Source organism: Musa acuminata, chromosome BXJ1-6, assembly GCF_036884655.1.
Source record: "Musa acuminata AAA Group cultivar baxijiao chromosome BXJ1-6, Cavendish_Baxijiao_AAA, whole genome shotgun sequence".
Taxonomy (NCBI): Eukaryota; Viridiplantae; Streptophyta; class Magnoliopsida; order Zingiberales; family Musaceae; genus Musa; species Musa acuminata.
In genome coordinates this window covers 26,306,783-26,324,061 of record NC_088332.1, presented here as the reverse complement: position 1 = coordinate 26,324,061, position 17,279 = coordinate 26,306,783, and the positions used below count along the sequence as shown (strand labels likewise).

The following is a 17,279-nucleotide window of genomic DNA, read 5'->3' as shown; positions in this document are numbered from 1 at the left end:
TAAAGACTGGTGTTTCCGGTTCTGGTTCAGGTTGAGGGGGATCAGTTCTTCTTGGCATTCTAACCCAGTTATCGTTTCTATAAAAACATCTTAATCGGTGAAGTAGATTTTTATTAATTATGCTGAATCTATCTACTTTTATTACTTCTTCTTCCGGTGGTATTAGAATATCGTAGGCTTTCATTATTCTAGTTATTATACCACCATATGGGAGCATCATGTCTTTCTTAGATAGTTCTAACATGTTTTGTTGGATAAGATAACCAAGACAGATGTCATGTCCTTTCATGATCATATACATAGTTCCTAATTCTAATTGGCTTACTTCATCATGATGATATTGTTTAGGAAGAATGATGCTAGTTAGGATGTGATGAAGTACCTTAGTGTTTAGAGGCAGTAAATGTTCACAACTTTTAGGAACAAATGCTAAGTTCGGATTGGCAAAGATTGTTTGTAGGGCTTCAACGTATGTTGTTCCAATATTTTCATCATCCCATGATCCTCTGAAGTAAAGTCCTCTTCTTTTCATGGGAATTCCTATCATGTCGTAAATGAATCTATCCGTAATTGAAATGTGTTGTCCTAAGAGATAGGTGGACATCCTTTCTTCTTCATCTACTAGTATGTTGTTGTAAAACAATCTTACTAGTCTTGGATAGATGGGTTCATTAATTTGTAATATAGGGAGTAGATCTAAGTTTGCAAACCACTGGATTGTCTCTAAGTCTCTTAGCTCACTTAAATCTACGTATTGTCCCTTGTTGACACTCCTAAGTTCAAAAGAGGAAAATTTTTCAGCATGGTATTTTGAATCGAAAAGGGTGGACTCAAAGTCTTCTACTAATCTCCTCTTTCCTTTGTCCCTTGAGGATCTTCTAGATCCCATAACTACTTAATGAGATCTTCAAGGGAAGGAATGTTGATGCTTTGCTTCGAAATGAAGGGTATTTGGGATGCTAAGATGGGGGAAATGGGGATGGAGGAGGCTTGGGAGAGTAGAGGAGGGAAGGAAATGAGTTGGGGTCGGTTTCACCGCTAGCCCTAGCTTGAGTTATAAAGGGGCAGAGTTGCGGGCGGTTGCACCTCTGGCTGGAGCGGTGGAACCGCTCGCAACACGTGATAGCTGGAGGTGCTACCTCCAACTGGGGCGGTGCCACCGCCTGGTGAGCACTTGTTCTGATCTGAGAATTTTTCTGTCTTGAGGAGAATTTTCATTCACAGCAATCAACTTTACTTACGTAATTACGTAAGAATTTTTATTTTAAGACAGGGAATTTTGCACGATCAAGGTAGATTTTTAACGTGCACATTCTTAATATCGTACACATGTTTGTGATAGTTTCTTCAAATTGATAAGTCTTGCAAGTTCATGATAGAGTTAGTCATTTCATGATACAGAGTTAAATTCGAAGGTTATGAACGGATGAAATTGATGGGTTCGAAAATCCAGGGATATGTGAATTTGGGAATCATACATTTCGAATTCTGAACAGGATTGTATCTAGGTTGCATTTGTGATTTTACCCTTGTTGTTGTCTCCGAAGGTGACATAGCCTTCGTCTATGCTAGTGAGCTTAGAGAATTGAGATGGATCTCCGGTCATATGCCTTGAGCATCCACTATCAAGGTACCATCTGTAATATCCCCCACTTTTAAAAATGTATTAATAAGGATTTATATGTAAATTGGGGGACCTATATGTAAATATAGAAATTACAAGGACTAAACTGCTAAGTTGCAAAAAGAAAAAAAAAAAAGAAAAGGAAAAACCGAAAATTCGGTATTATCCCACCGCCTCCCACGCACTCTGTTTCTTTCCAGAAACAGAGAGAGCGGTGGGGCGTGAGGAGAAGAAGGAGAGTGGTTGAAGAAAAGAAGAAGAAGAGGGAAAAGAAGAGAGGAGGAAGAAGAGAGGAAGAAGAGGGAGAAGAGAAGAAGATGAAGAAGAAGAAGAAGAGGAGGTGGCTGCAGCGAGGGCTGCAGCGAGAAGCTGTGGGGCGTGGGGAGAAGAAGAGAGGAAGAAGAGGGAGAAGAGAAGAAGAAGAAGAAGAAGCAGAAGAAGAAGAAGAAGAGAGGATGATAGCTGCGGCAAGGCTGCAGCGAGGAGGTGTGTGGGGTTGGGGAGGAAAAGGGAAGAGGAGAAGAAAAGAAGGAGAAGAAGAGGGAAAAGAGAGGGAAGAGGGAGAGGAGCGAGAGGTGGCAGCAGCTAGGGCTGCAGCACCTCTGTTTCCTGCAGGTGGAAACAGAGGAGAGGTGGGGCGTTCGAAGAGGAGAAGAAGAAGAAGAAGGAAGAGAAGAGGAAGAGGAAGCAGGAGAAGAGGTTGTGATACCTCTGTTTCCTGCAGAGGAAACAGAGGAGAGGGTGTGTGTGACGTCGGGGAGAAGAAGGGGAGGAAGGAGAAGAAGAGAAGAAGAAGAAAGGAAGGAGAGGAAGAAGAGAAGGGAAAGGAGGAGCTGCGGCTGCGGCGGTGGCAGCTGCAGCTGGAAGAGAAGGAGAGGAAGAGATGGTGAGGAAGAAGAGAAGAAGTAGAAGCGGGTGAAGAGGCGGCACCTCTGTTTCCTGCAGGAGGAAACAGAGGAAAGGAGGTGCTGTTCGTCGGGGAGAAGAAGGGGGCTGCAGCTGCGGCGATGGCAGCTGCAGCTGGAAGAGAAGAAGAAGAGGAAGATGAGCAGGGGAGGAGGGAGAGGTTGCGGCCGTGGCTGCGGCCGCGACTGCAGCAGTTGCAGCGGGGAGAGAAGAAGAAGAAAGGAAGGAGAAGGAAGAGGAGAAGGGAAAGAAGTAGCTGCGGCTGCGGTTGTGGCAGCTGCAGCTGTGGCAGGGAAAGAGGAAGAGAAAAAGGAAAGGAAGAAGAAGAGAAAGGGAAGGAGAGGAAGAAGAGAGGAAGAGGAGAAGGGGCTGCGGCTGCGGCGATGGCAGCTGCAGCTGTGGCTGGGAAAGAAGAGAAGGAAAGGAAGAAGAAGAGAAAGGGAAGGAGAGGAAGAAGAGAGGAAGAGGAGAAGGGGTGGCAGCTGCGGCAGTGGCAGCTGCAGCTGGAAGAGGAGGAGGAAATAGAGCAGGGGAGGAAGAAGAGGCTGCGAGTGTGGTGGCTGCGGCCGTGGCTGCGACCCCGGCTGCGGCTGCGACGTTGGCTGCGGCAGCGGTGGTGGCTGCAGTAGCTGCAGTAGCTGCTTTTGGGAAAGAGAAAGAGTAGGAACGAGAGAAGGGAAGAAGGAAATAGTGCAGTGGAAGGGGGCTGCGGTTGTGACCGCAGTTGCGATTGTGGCAGCGGCAGCGGCGGCGGCTGTGGCAGCTGCGTTTGGGAAAGAAAAAGAAGGAATGAGAGTAAGAGAGAGAGCAGGTGACTGTGCCTCGATGTTCGACACGTGATGTAGTTACGAAAAAAGGAAGAAAACGGGAGCACAAAACGAAACAGAGAGAGGACACGGAGGAAAAGTAGAAAGATTGGACTGGCACCTTCCTTGGATATTCAGATCAAAATATTTGAAAGGCAAGTTCCCTGATCGTTTCTCCTATAATTGCTCTAACTCTTCTTATTGCAAGTTTCCCACTTGTTTCGATCCCTTCTATTGCAAGTTTCCCACTTGTTTCGATCCTTTCTAAAGGCAAGTTCCCTGATCGTTTCTCCTATAATTGCTCTGATATATCTTATTGCAAGTATCCTGATCTTCCTCACTGCCATTTTTATCTCTACATTTGCTTTGAATATGAGGAACCTTGAATTGTTCTAGCCTTGCATTTGTTATATCTCCTGTTTAAACGTAACGATTCGAATCTGTGCAACTTTTGAGATTCTGACCTTTTGATACCGAGCTACCTATAAGTCCTTGTTGGAAACTCTGATTTGTTCAAAACTGATTTCATTGGAAACTAGACTCGTAGACCTTTCTTTGATATATGGATTGAAAGATTTGGAATCCAAACACCTGCCCAGTTATCTGTTGAATCTGACATTATGAATTCTGCCAACAGAGATTTTGTTCTACGACACTTGCTTACCAAATTATTTGTAACTCTCTCTGTTGGACATTTCAATTCTTATGAAGCCTGTCTTATCTGAAAGTATTATCCAATGATTATTTCTGAGTAAATTGGAGCACGATTGATAGTTTGAATCATTTGTTCAATGTGCCTCTTGTATTCTGCCAGAAATCAAGCTTTGGTCGATTTCTCATATTCTGGTTTCATTCCTTTGGAAGTTGATATCCTTTAGCTTTCTTATTCAATTGAGCTTTATATTACTGCTTTGAGTTCTTGTATACTCTTGTCCTTAAAATTATTGCATTCTTGAAAACCATTGTGGAACGTTTATGCTATATCGTATTGACCCATATAGGCACATGTATATTCCATTGTTCCGCATTTGCTCCCGATATGTGCCTATTCCAGTTCATTCATTTTGACATTGAATTTATCTAACCTTCTTATTTGAATTGAGCTATATATGATTGTTTGGAATCCTTGAATGCTCTTGCTTTCATTTCGTTTCCAAATCTGAATACATTTGTGAGAGATTTGTTCCTTGCATCATATTTGACTCGTAAAGGCACATGTACGTTTGTTGTTCCGCGTGTGCTTCCGATATATGCTATTTATTGTTCGTACTGCCCTTTTGTACTCTGGTGTTTGTGGGATTGTCTGGACCTTTGCCAGAAATGGTAAAGGGTATGCGCTGATTTGCCCGCTTTGTGGGGTCCCGCTTTGTGGGATATTCTGGTATGCGCTTATTTGCCCGCTTTGTGGGGTCCCGCTTTGTGGGATATTGCTTAGAGCCTGCGATGCTCTGCCGGCCCCTTTGACTTCACCTAGACGTGGGTGGATGGAGCTCCCAGACGTGGGAGACTTTTGTCAGGTGGTCATTCAGAAATGGATGAATCACATTCTGACTGAGATCCCACTACACCCTCTATGTGTTTGATATGACATCCAGAGTTTTGGTGAGTTTGTTTCTGTTCATACTCTGGATAAGATTGATATGATTGCAACGTCAAGGACGACGTTTGAGCTCTTGTACGATATGTGTACCGATATGCTCTGAAAGGCTTCATTCCCTGATGATTTTGTTTCGAAATGTTCCATATGCCGTTGATATGCTTCGGAACATTTTATATGCCATTGATAAGCTTGATATGTTTCCTTTGCTTCTGATATGCTCCAATTACGCTGTGCTCCATTTGCTATGAACTGATATGTTCTTATATGTCCTACTTGCCATTGATATGCTCCAATTATTCTGTGCTCCATTTGCTATGAACTGATATGTTCTGAAATGTCCTATCTACCATTGATATGCTCCAAATTACTCTGTGCTCCATTTGCTATGAGCTGATTTGTTCTGAAATGTCCTATCTGCCATTGATATGTTCCAATTACTCTATGCTCCATTCGTTATGGATCAAATATGTTATGAATGACATGATACGTATGATTTGGTATCTATTGAGATGGTATCCTTGAGAATTCTGGTATTCTGCCTTGCATTATGATACCTTACTCGTTTCAAACCGTTCCTTTTGTTCTGAATATGCTTTGTCACTTGCTGAGCCGTTTTTGGCTCACTCCGTTGTTATATAAACCTTTCAGGTCAGCTTGTCACTCTTCGAGATGTTTGATTTGGGCTGAGGCAGTGGATAGCTATTCAGAATTATGGGCAAGTCCTGTTGGTTGTTATGCTATTGTTGTATAAGCATATTTTGTATGTAATGAATTGTTCTGATGATCGAAATGGATATACTGTGTAAAAGTGTTAGAAGATCTCTCTTATTTGGAATTTCGGAATGTTAAATCTAATTTATGACGATATGAACTTGTGGTGAATAGTTGGAGTTCTGATTGTATAATTTATTTAGCTTGTGGATTTATAAATGTTGTTCATGTTTGTCAAGTTGGCTTGGGTTGCCATAAATGTGAATTATCGAGTGATGTGATATATGATTATAAACTGCACAGGTTTTATGGATGTGAATATGAATAGAATGTTTTCAGTGTCCTCAAACGTTAGTTTGGATCCTGGATTGGTCTGTGACGAAAATTTTAAAAATCATGGATATTTTGAGGGGCGTGACACCATCTCTTGCTCCTAGCTTGCGATGGTGTGGGTTTCTATAAGAAAGGATGATTTTTAGGTACCCATTTGCTTTTGGGTGCCTCAAAGATAGATCTACATTATTTATCATGTTGCATAGAGTTTATCATGGTTCCTTTAGGAACCCAAGTCAGTTTGTTTGGATTTATTTTCTTGAATGGACAATAATGCGTCTTGTGTCCAAATTTGTAACAAAAGTTGCATTTGGTTTGGTGTTGAACATGTAAGATGGGGCCTTTTATGAAGGTGGTTGGATTTAGGTGAGGACTTCTCACAAAACCAATTCCACTCCTTTTTGGAACGTGACCCTTGTTTGCAAGGATCATGTTCAATGACTTGCTACCAACCTCGAATTTCTTCAAGGTGTCCTTAAGTAGCAGGTTTTCTTTTTGGAGAGTTTCTAGATCATGGCATTTGATACATGAATTTAAACTATCATGATATTCAGTTTTTAACATATCAAAATCACAAGTAAGACTATCATGCTCCTTTTTTAGCAGTTTGTATTTTCTATTGATAATCTTGCATTCATCAAATAAGTCATGGAAGGCATTTAATAATGTTGGGAAATCATTGGGGGCGACATCATATGCACAGCGGAAGAACAAGAAAACAAAAATCCCCGATTCCCAAAAAGATGTTCGTCGTCGTGCGAAGATCGGTGCGCAAAAATCCGCAAAACACAAAACTGCGTATAGAGATTGTGTTACCTAGGGAGATCGTATATCCCTGTTTCCTTGCAGATCCTTAGGAGAGGGTGAAGGAGGTCAAGCGTCCTCCTCTCTAGCGGTGATCCACACAGCAGGGTTGCGACGACGCTCCTCAAGACTCCAGGCCTACTCTGAGGTGGAGAGGGAGAGGAGAATAGGAAAGGCAAGCAAAGACTCTAGCCTATGAGGCTGTGAATCCCTCCTATTTATAGAGATCCCGTGTCAAACCCTAATGGGTCCTTCCCTAGTGGGTATTGGATCTGCATCCAATAAGACAAGGGCTCCGTCGGATATCTCATATCCGAACCTCTACTCATCGCAATGCCTATCATATGTGTGTGACCCTCTAGGCCCAATATCGAGCTGGCCGTGAGTCATACCTGTCAGAACTCCTTCTGACTGAGTGAATTATTATCTCTGTAATAATTCACTTGACTCATCGACTACGGACGTACTAGGCCACTACGCCGTAGTCCCCAGACGATACAGGGGAATCCAATCCATTGGACCTGTTTGTCCTCAGTTACCATGTACCTATAGTCCCTCATCCATCTAATATCCTAAAGACCGTATATCGAGCATGGTGTTGTCAGACCCATACGGTTTTTACTCGAGTCTCGCTCTAATCGGATTCTCCCGGAGAACTCTTTCTCTCTCAACCCGAATGACCCTGGCCAGGGATTTGTCTGAGCAAGAACACATAGGATATTCCTCTCATGACGCCGAGAGTGGATGATCCTCTATTGACACTCAATAGTCCTCGTAAGGTCGACTACCACTCCCAATGACCAGCTGTACTAGATCTGGGGACAGCCAAACCTATAAGTCTGGTATCAAAGAGTGGAGCACTCATACAGGACATCCTTGGTGTCTCAAGTCTAAGGACCAGATACACCACTAGGACTACGGAATCGCTGTCTGACAATAAGGCATCATCAACCATCCAGCATTCCGTAAGCGGATCAATCAGTGAACTCATTCTCCAATGAGCACTTGTACTGTATCCCTAGTGTCCCTACACGAGCAGCTATGAGACCAACTGCATCCATCATATGGACGAGTATACAGCACACCAGTCTATCCGGTTATCACGATGTCCCTCTCGAGTAACCTATGACCGGGATTATTTAGGATATGTGTTTAAAGGTGAATCGATCTCATTATCGTGATCTCATCACGATCCGATTCCCATTGCACAAATCCAAGGACATCACAATATATATATGCATTTATGCAATAGTTATAAAGTGATATACGCCAAAATATAATAAGCAAAAAGATTCTGTATCAAGTCACACGTGCCATCACTCACGTGATTGGCTTGCTGGGCACCTATGACTAGCAATCTCCCACTTGACCTATAAAGCCAATCACCTATGTGTCTGATCCCCATCAGACCCCTGTGACGCTCAAAGACAATCTGAGACAACGGCTTTGTCAGTGGATCTGCAATGTTATCTTCGGATGGAACTCTTTCCACTGCTACATCTCCTCGGGTTACGATCTCTCTTATAAGCTGGAACCTCCTCAGAACACTTCTGATGAGACCTGGGTTCCCTTATTTGAGTAATTACCCCATAGTTGTCGCAATATAAGGAAGTCGACTTGTCGCTATCTGTATCGACTCCCAAATCTGTGATGAACTTCTTCACCCAGACTCCCTCCTTTGCTGCATCTGATGCAGCAATATACTCCGCCTCTGTGGTCGAGTCAGCAGTAGTATCTTGCTTGGAACTCTTCCAGCACACTGCTCCTCCATTCAAGGTGTACACATACCCTGAATTCGACTTGCTATCATCGACATCAGACTGAAAACTTGAGTCTGTGTAGCCTTCAACCTTAAGGCTATTACCTCCATATACTAGTAAAAGATCCTTAGTCCTTCTCAAGTACTTAAGGATACACTTTACTGCTTTCTAGTGCTCCAAGCCTGGATCCGCCTGATACCTGCTCGTGACACTCAGAGCATGCGCTATATCAGGCCTAGTACATAGCATGACATACATGATAGACCCTATTGCTGAGGCATAAGGTATCATATTCATGTTTGCCCTTTCTTCTGGAATTTTCAATGCCAAACATTTTGACAATGGTTTCTATGTACCTGGATTGGGACAAGCCAAGCATCCTCTTGGATCTATCTCTATAGATTTTAATCCACAAGATATAGGATGCTTCCCCTAAGTCCTTAATGGAGAAGTGTCTAGATAACCAAGTCTTTACTGTGGATAGCATTCCTACATCATTCCCAATGATGAGGATGTCATCCACATATAACACCAAAAAGGTGATAGCGCTCCCACTTACCTTTCTGTACACACAAGGCTCATCTTCGTTCTTAACGAAGTCATAAGATCTGATTGACTCATCAAATCTTATGTTCCAACTTCGGGAAGCTTGCTTTAGTCCATAAATGGATCTAAGCAACCTACACACCTTATCTGGGCAGTTCTTGGACACGAATCCCTCAGGTTGCATCATATACACCTCCTCCTCGAGGTTCCCATTGAGGAATGCGGTTTTCACATCCATCTGCCAGATCTCATAATCATAGTGTGCTGCAATAGCCAATAGAATTCTAATGGATTTTAGCATTGCTACGGGTGAGAAGGTTTCGTCGTAGTCAACACCTTGCCTTTGACGATACCCTTTAGCCACTAGCCTTACTTTATAGGTCTCTACCTTTCCATCTACTCCGATCTTTTTCTTAAAGATCCATTTGCAACCGATGGGTACAATACCTTCGGGCGCATTAACTAGGTTCCAAACCTTATTGGAGTATATAGAATCAATCTCAGAATTCATGGCTTCTTGCCACTTCCCGGAGTCTATACTCATAATAGCCTCCTCATAGGTCTGAGGATCAATATCCTCAACATCCTCTCCTCTAATATGTCCCACATATCTCTCAGGAGGATGTGATATCAGACCTGCGTAAAGTTGAAACTTGTGTATTAGGTACCTGAACAGACTTGGGTTGTAGAGTGGTGCTTGAGCTTGGTTCTCCAACCTCGCTCAACTCTATCATTCTCCCACTATCTCCGCCAAGAATGTGTTCCTTCTCAAGGAACACTGCTCTCTTAGCTACAAAGATCTTTTGGTCCTCGAGATGATAGAAGTAATACCCACAAGTTTCCTTGGGGTATCCCACAAATATGCATCGCTCTGTCCTTGATTCTAACTTATCGGGGTTGTGTCTTTTAACGTGGGCTGGGCAGCCCCAAATCTTAACAACCTTAAGATCAGACTTCTTCCCTTTCCATATCTCATATAGTGTAGACACTACCGACTTAGTTGGAACTCTGTTCAGAAGGTAAGCTGCGGTTTCTAGGGCATATCCCCAGAATGAGATGGGTAGGTCAGCGAAACTCATCATGGACCGTACCATATCTAATAACGTACGATTTCTCCTTTCAGAGACACCATTGAGCTGAGGTGTGTAAGGAGGTGTCCATTGGGATAATATCCCATAGTCCTTGAGGAACTGAGTAAACTCTGTACTTAAGTACTCACATCCTTGATCTGATCGAAGAGTTTTGATACTCTTTCCAGTCTGGTTCTCCACCTCATTCTTATACTTTCTGAATTTCTCAAAGGCCTCGGACTTGTACTTCATTAAGTACACATATCCATACCTTGAGAAATCATCAGTAAATGTAATAAAGTAGGAGTAACCTCCAATGGCATTAGTTGACATGGGTCCACATACATCACTATGTATGAGTTCCAACAACTCAGTGGCTCTCTCTCCAGTTCCACTAAATGGAGAGTTGGTCAATTTTCCACGAATGCAAGGCTCACAAGTTGCATAAGACATATAGTCGAATGGATCTAGATATCCATCATTTAGCAACTTTTGAATCCTTCTTTCATGGATGTGACCTAGCCTACAATGCCACAGGTATGCACTGTTCAACTCATCTCGTTTCCTTTTGGACACATTTACATTCATGATATGTGGAGTGGTGTCTAACATAAATAAACCATTATGCAATGTTCCTTTCGTGATGATCTTATCATCTAATAATATCGAACAACCATTGTTCTCAAAAACAAATTTATATCCACTAACTGTTAAACATGAAATGGAGATAATGTTTTTGATAATAGAAGGAACAAAATAACATGCATCTAATGCAATAAAAGCTCCACTAGGCAGATGTAGGGCGACCTCGCCAACAGCTAATACAGCAACTTTTGCTCCATTACCCATCTTGAGGTCCATCTCGCCTCTCTCTAGTCTCCTAGGCCTTGCCAGAACCTGCAACGAATTGCATATATGATAAGCACTACCGGTATCCAATACCCATGTGTTATCATAAGATTCTGACAAATGGAGACTGATCATGAATGTACCTGAAGCTTCATCAAGCTTTTGTTTCGCCCTTTCTGCAAGGTACTCTTTGCAGTTTCTCTTCCAGTGCCCATCTTTACCATAGTGGAAGCACTGGCCTTTGTCCTTTGTTGGGTCTTTCTTAGCAACCTTTGCTTTACCTTGTTTGCCCTTGCCCTTTCCCATCTTAAGGGACCTTTCTGCTTTCCTTTTCTTTCTGGTCTCACCAGTGTAGAGAACTGGCTTCTCTTTCTTAATAGTATTCTCTGCCTCCCTCAACATATTGAGGAGCTCTCTGGGAGAGTCACCTCAAGCTTGTTCATATTAAAATTCATTATGAACTGTGAAAAGGAATCTGGTAGAGACTGAAGCACAATGTCCACACACAAGTTATCCTCTAGGACCATTCCTAGACCTGTGAGTTTCTCCATCCACTCAATCATCTTTAGGACATGGTTCTGAACCGGTGTCCCCTCAGTCATCCTAGCGCGGAAAAGGCTCTTGGATATCTCATATCGTTGAGTCCTTCCCTGTTCCTCAAACAATTTACGGACATGTAGGAGAATGGATCTGGCATCCATCTTTTCATGTTGTCTCTGTAACTCTGGAGTCATGGTGTCACGACCCGGGTCTGATGAGCGGCGGACCAAAATGCTTAAGCGGGAGGTAACGTAGTACACTCATCAGGCCCTTATAAGCTAATCATACACATTCCCCACTTCCGATGTGGGACTAATGGGATATTACATTATCCCCAACCCAATTAGCTTGACGTCCTCGTCAAGGCCAGACATAACCCAGATCGAACCCTAGCATAGTGCATATGAGGTTTAACTCAGTGGTGGCTCCACGCCGTGATGAGTTCTCTGACTCCATCCACGAGTAGCCCTTTCCTACTGCAGCCCTCTCACCCTACCCTAATGCTAGGTCGGCTCTGATACCAAATGTCACGACCCGGGTCTGATGAGCTAACTGACCGATATCTCCATTTTGGTCCTCAATGGCGGACCAAAATGCTTAAGCGGGAGGTAACGTAGTACACTCATCAGGCTCTTATAAGCTAATCATACACATTCCCCACTTCCGATGTGGGACTAATGGGATATTACACATAGAGCCCAACATATAGCACTGAGCAAGAGTGGAGTCATCAATGTACTTCACGTAGCGAGCGATCTCATCCTCGCTTGCCCCTTCTTCGGGCGTAGGCATCACTGTATCAAGGACGTACACGATTTTCTCCGCTGTGAGAACAATTCTCAAGTTACGGAGCCAATCCGTATAATTTGGACCAGTGAGGCGGTTGACATCAAGTATGTCACGTAAGGGATTTGAAAGTGACATTTTCTGAAAATAAAGATGTAGCAGAAATGAATAACATGCAGATTTTGCAAGAAATAAACTATCAAGATATGGACTTCTTTCTTAATATACTCCCACTATTTTACTAACGAGTCACGCGACACCCTCAGCACGTGAAACGAAAGTCTCCGGCAGACTTCTAGTGGGGATCAGGATCCAATCAGCGTCTTAGTGTAACCTCGAGGGACTCGACCAATCACACTAAGCCTAAAAGGTAGGCAACTCTTACCAATCACAACTCCTTGTGATTCCCGTCTTATTCGGCCTCCAAATCACCATGGCCTCGAGGGACTCAACTAACCATGATGCTTGGTTAAGTCAACACCTTCGTTACAAGATGAGTCTGATTTGATGATATACCCTCGAGGGACTCGACCAAGTATACCATGTCCTCAGGTCACCGGTGACATCTCTATGTCGTAAGCAAGATAGCGAATCGCGATATAGGTGAGTCTCGAGGGACTCGACCAACTCAACCTACACCGGGAATCGGTTCCTACTCATAACGATGGAAGGCCACGTGGGTCAATCTAATTGCCTCACGTTTACCGACTTAATATTATCGAGAGATGTTTTTATGATTTGGTCTCCTAATATGACATGTCACACATATACATATTTAATATATATCTACATCGCATGCAAATATATATACTTATCTAGTATGTGTATAATCAATTACACCAGATGATCATGGACCACAACCTAATGTGATTAGGCCCGAGCCAGTAGGCCTAATCACTCACATTAAGATCTATGTGTGCAACGGTGCATCTCCATGCCCTGTGATCGTTTATCTCGTCCTCGTCGGTTCCGTCGACATCTTGATGCATCTTCATGCATCACGATCGTCCGTCTCGTGGGTCCCGCTATCGCATCCACGCTCCCACTGCGCCTCCTCATGTGATTACAACTTAATCATAGGCACACAGGCCTGACAATAAACGAGAAATATAATGGAGGCTCGCAGACCTCAATAATAATAATCACAAGTACACACATCACACGGTCCATGATCATCCATCCACACATCATACATCACATGTATAAATAATCATCATCATGTAGGACTACTAGATAATAATAAAAATAATAATCAACTAAACCTTTTAATTAATTAATATTTTCTGAAATCAGGGACATGTAGGGAATTTCTGAATTTATAGGGGTATTTTCGTAATTTGGACAAAAGACAGAAACTGGAATTTCTCAAATTCCAAGGGGCAAAACTGTCTTTTTTCCAGAAAACCCTAATGCCCTACTATCCTTTGCTGCTGCCGCCGACGCCGCCACCCTGCTGGCAGCGGCCTGTGCGGCGAATGAGGGCACTGCCCTCGCCTGCAGGCGGCACGCCCGCTGGCGGCGCTGCCGCTGCGGGTGGGCGCCCCCTTCGGGCGCCGCTGCCTCCGCAGGGGGTGCTGTCCCGCCGGGCGGCCGCCCCTGTGGGGGGGGTTTCGCCCGCGGGAGCAGCGGCGGCAGGCGTCGCTGCCCTGCGGCGGCAGACTCCGCTGCCTTGCGGTCGGCGGCCTGCTTGCAGCAGGCTTGCTGCCGGCGGGGCTGGTAGCCCATGGGCAGAGGCGCCGCAGGGCAGCAAGCCTGCTGCAAGCAGGCCGCCGACCGGCTGCTGCAAGCACAGCGCTTGCGCATGCGCCGGTGCTGTGCTGCCTGCCTTCGGCTGCGCTGCACGCACGCAGATCGAGGGCAGCAACTGTTGCTGCCCTTTCTCGCTTTTGCGTCAACGATTTTGACGTCAATATTCTTCCTAAACACAACACACGCAGTTCAAAACCAATCATTCGCACGAACAACCTGGCTCTGATACCACTGTTGGGAAATCATTGGGGGCGACATCATATGCGCAGCGGAAGAACAAGAAAACAAAAATCCCCGATTCCCAAAAAGATGTTCGTCGTCGTGCGAAGATTGGTGCGCAAAAATCCGCAAAACACAAAACTGCGTATAGAGATTGTGTTACCTAGGGAGATCGTATATCCCTGTTTCCTTGCAGATCCTTAGGAGAGGGTGAAGGAGGTCAAGCGTCCTCCTCTCTAGCGGTGATCCACACAGCAGGGTTGCGACGACGCTCCTCAAGACTCCAGGCCTACTCTGAGGTGGAGAGGGAGAGGAGAATAGGAAAGGCAAGCAAAGACTCTAGCCTATGAGGCTGTGAATCCCTCCTATTTATAGAGATCCCGTGTCAAACCCTAATGGGTCCTTCCCTAGTGGGTATTGGATCTGCATCCAATAAGACAAGGGCTCCGCCGGATATCTCATATCCGAACCTTTACTTATCGCAATGCCTACCATATGTGTGTGACCCTCTAGGCCCAATATCGAGCTGGCCGTGAGTCATACCTGTCAGAACTCCTTCTGACTGAGTGAATTATTATCTCTGTAATAATTCACTTGACTCATCGACTACGGACGTACTAGGCCACTACGCCGTAGTCCCCAGACGATACAGGGGAATCCAATCCATTGGACCTGTCTGTCCTCAGTTACCATGTACCTATAGTCCCTCATCCATCTAATATCCCAGAGACCGTATATCGAGCATGGTGCTGTCAGACCCATACGGTTTCTACTCGAGTATCGCTCTAATCGGATTCTCCCGGAGAACTCTTTCTCTCTCAACCCGAATGACCCTGGCCAGGGATTTGTCTGAGCAAGAACACATAGGATATTCCTCTCATGACGCCGAGAGTGGATGATCCTCTATTGACACTCAATAGCCCTCGTAAGGTCGACTACCACTCCCAATGACTAGCTGTACTAGATCTGGGGACAGCCAAACCTATAAGTCTGGTATCAAAGAGTGGAGCACTCATACAGGACATCCTTGGTGTCTCAAGTCTAAGGACCAGATACACCACTAGGATTACGGAATCGCTGTCTGACAATAAGGCATCATCAACCATCCAACATTCCGTAAGCGGATCAATCAGTGAACTCATTCTCCAATGAGCACCAGTACTGTATCCCTAGTGTCCCTACACGAGCAGCTATGAGACCAGCTGCATCCATCATATGGACGGGTATACAGCACACCAGTCTATCCGGTTATCACGATGTCCCTCTCGAGTAACCTATGACCGGGATTATTTAGGATATGTGTTTAAAGGTGAATCGATCTCATTATCGTGATCTCATCACGATCCGATTCCCATTGCACAAATCCAAGGACATCACAATATATATATGCATTTATGCAATAGTTATAAAGTGATATACGCCAAAATATAATAAGCAAAAAGATTCTGTATCAAGTCATACGTGCCATCACTCACGTGATTGGCTTGCTGGGCACCTTTGACTAGCAAATAATTCATCGAAAGATAAATCAGCATCTAATAAATTCGTTACCTCTTCTCCGATGGCTATTAAGGCGTAATGAGCAATTTGCTCGGTGTTGGACTCCTCTTCTTCGGATGTGCTCGAATCATCCAATGTTGCTTTGAGTGCCTTCTTCTTTATTGTTCTCTTTTTGGCTTGGGGACAATCACTCTTGTAGCGTCCCGGCTTTTTGCACTCATAGCAAATAACTTGGTCCTTCTTGGGTTCAAGTTTATTTTTAGTGTCATTTTTAAACTTGTTTCTTTTAATGAATTTTTTAAATTTTCTTGTTAGAAGTGCCAAGTCATCGTCACAGTTCTCATCACTTGAGTTTTCTTTCAAGTGGTCTTCCAAAGTTTTAAGTGTCATATCCTTAATGTTCTTTGGAAGGATGTCTTCTTGCTCTTCATGAGCTTTGCAAGTCATCTCGTAGGTCATTAATGACCCAATTAGTTCTTCAAGAGGGAAGTTGTTTAGATCTTTTGCCTCTTGAATAGCAGTGACTTTAGGATCCCAACTTTTAGGAAGGGATCTTAGAATCTTATTTACGAGCTTAAAATCCGAAAAACTTTTTCCGAGTCCTTTTAGGCCATTGACGACATCCGTGAAACGGGTAACCGTGTCGCCAATAGTCTCACTCGGTTTCATTCGGAAAAGTTCGAAAGAGTGTAACAAAAGATTGATTTTTGACTCTTTCACTCTACTTGTGCCTTCATGAGTCACTTCGAGTGTGTGCTAAATATCAAATGCAGTTTCACAAATCGAAACACGATTAAACTCATTTTTATCAAGTGCGCAAAATAAGGCATTCATAGCCTTTGCATTGAGAGCGAAAGCCTTCTTCTCCAAATCATTCCAATCGATCATTGGAAGAGAAGACTTCGAAAAACCATTTTCGACAAGATTCCTGTTAGAACCCTTGCAGATTCTAAACTTGGGGTTGATCTCTTTAGGGGATCGGCCTCCTTGGAACTCTATAGGGGTTCCTCCCTCCAAGTTGCTGCTCAAAGGCTGCAGAAAAGATTCATCTATTGCTTATGAAAAGAGAAGGAATACATGGCTATTTATAGGGCTTCTAAACCCTAACTCCTAATAGGACTCCTACTTAAGACTCTTACTTCTAACCAACTCCTAATAGGACTCCTAGTCAAGACTCCTATTCCCTTACAACTCCTAATTCTTCTCTAAGAAAACACCTCCTACATGAATGCCCCTCTCAATTAGGACTCTCCTAGCTAGAGTCCTAACAGAATGTCCCTCTCAATTAGGACTCTCCTAGCTAGTGTCCTAACAGTTTTACATGAATGTCCCTCTCAATTAGGACTCTCCAAGCTAGAGTCCTAACAGACCCGCCCTCTTCAATTCAGCCTTGTCCTCGAGGCTGATGATTCATGAATTCTGGAAATTTGATCTTCAAGTCGTCATAGTTCTCCCAAGTGGCATCTTCTATTGGTA

The 17,279-nt window shown here is 43.9% G+C and overlaps 1 long non-coding RNA gene across 1 annotated transcript; it reads left to right on the top strand.

Annotated features, from left to right (window-relative positions):
* The first annotated feature begins 1,523 nt into the window (after nt 1-1,523).
* Nucleotides 1,524-5,885, top strand: LOC135676652 (uncharacterized). The gene is made up of 2 exons (XR_010514358.1): nt 1,524-3,491; nt 5,585-5,885. It is a non-coding gene; the product is annotated as an uncharacterized LOC135676652 (long non-coding RNA).
* The last annotated feature ends 11,394 nt before the right edge of the window (nt 5,886-17,279 follow it).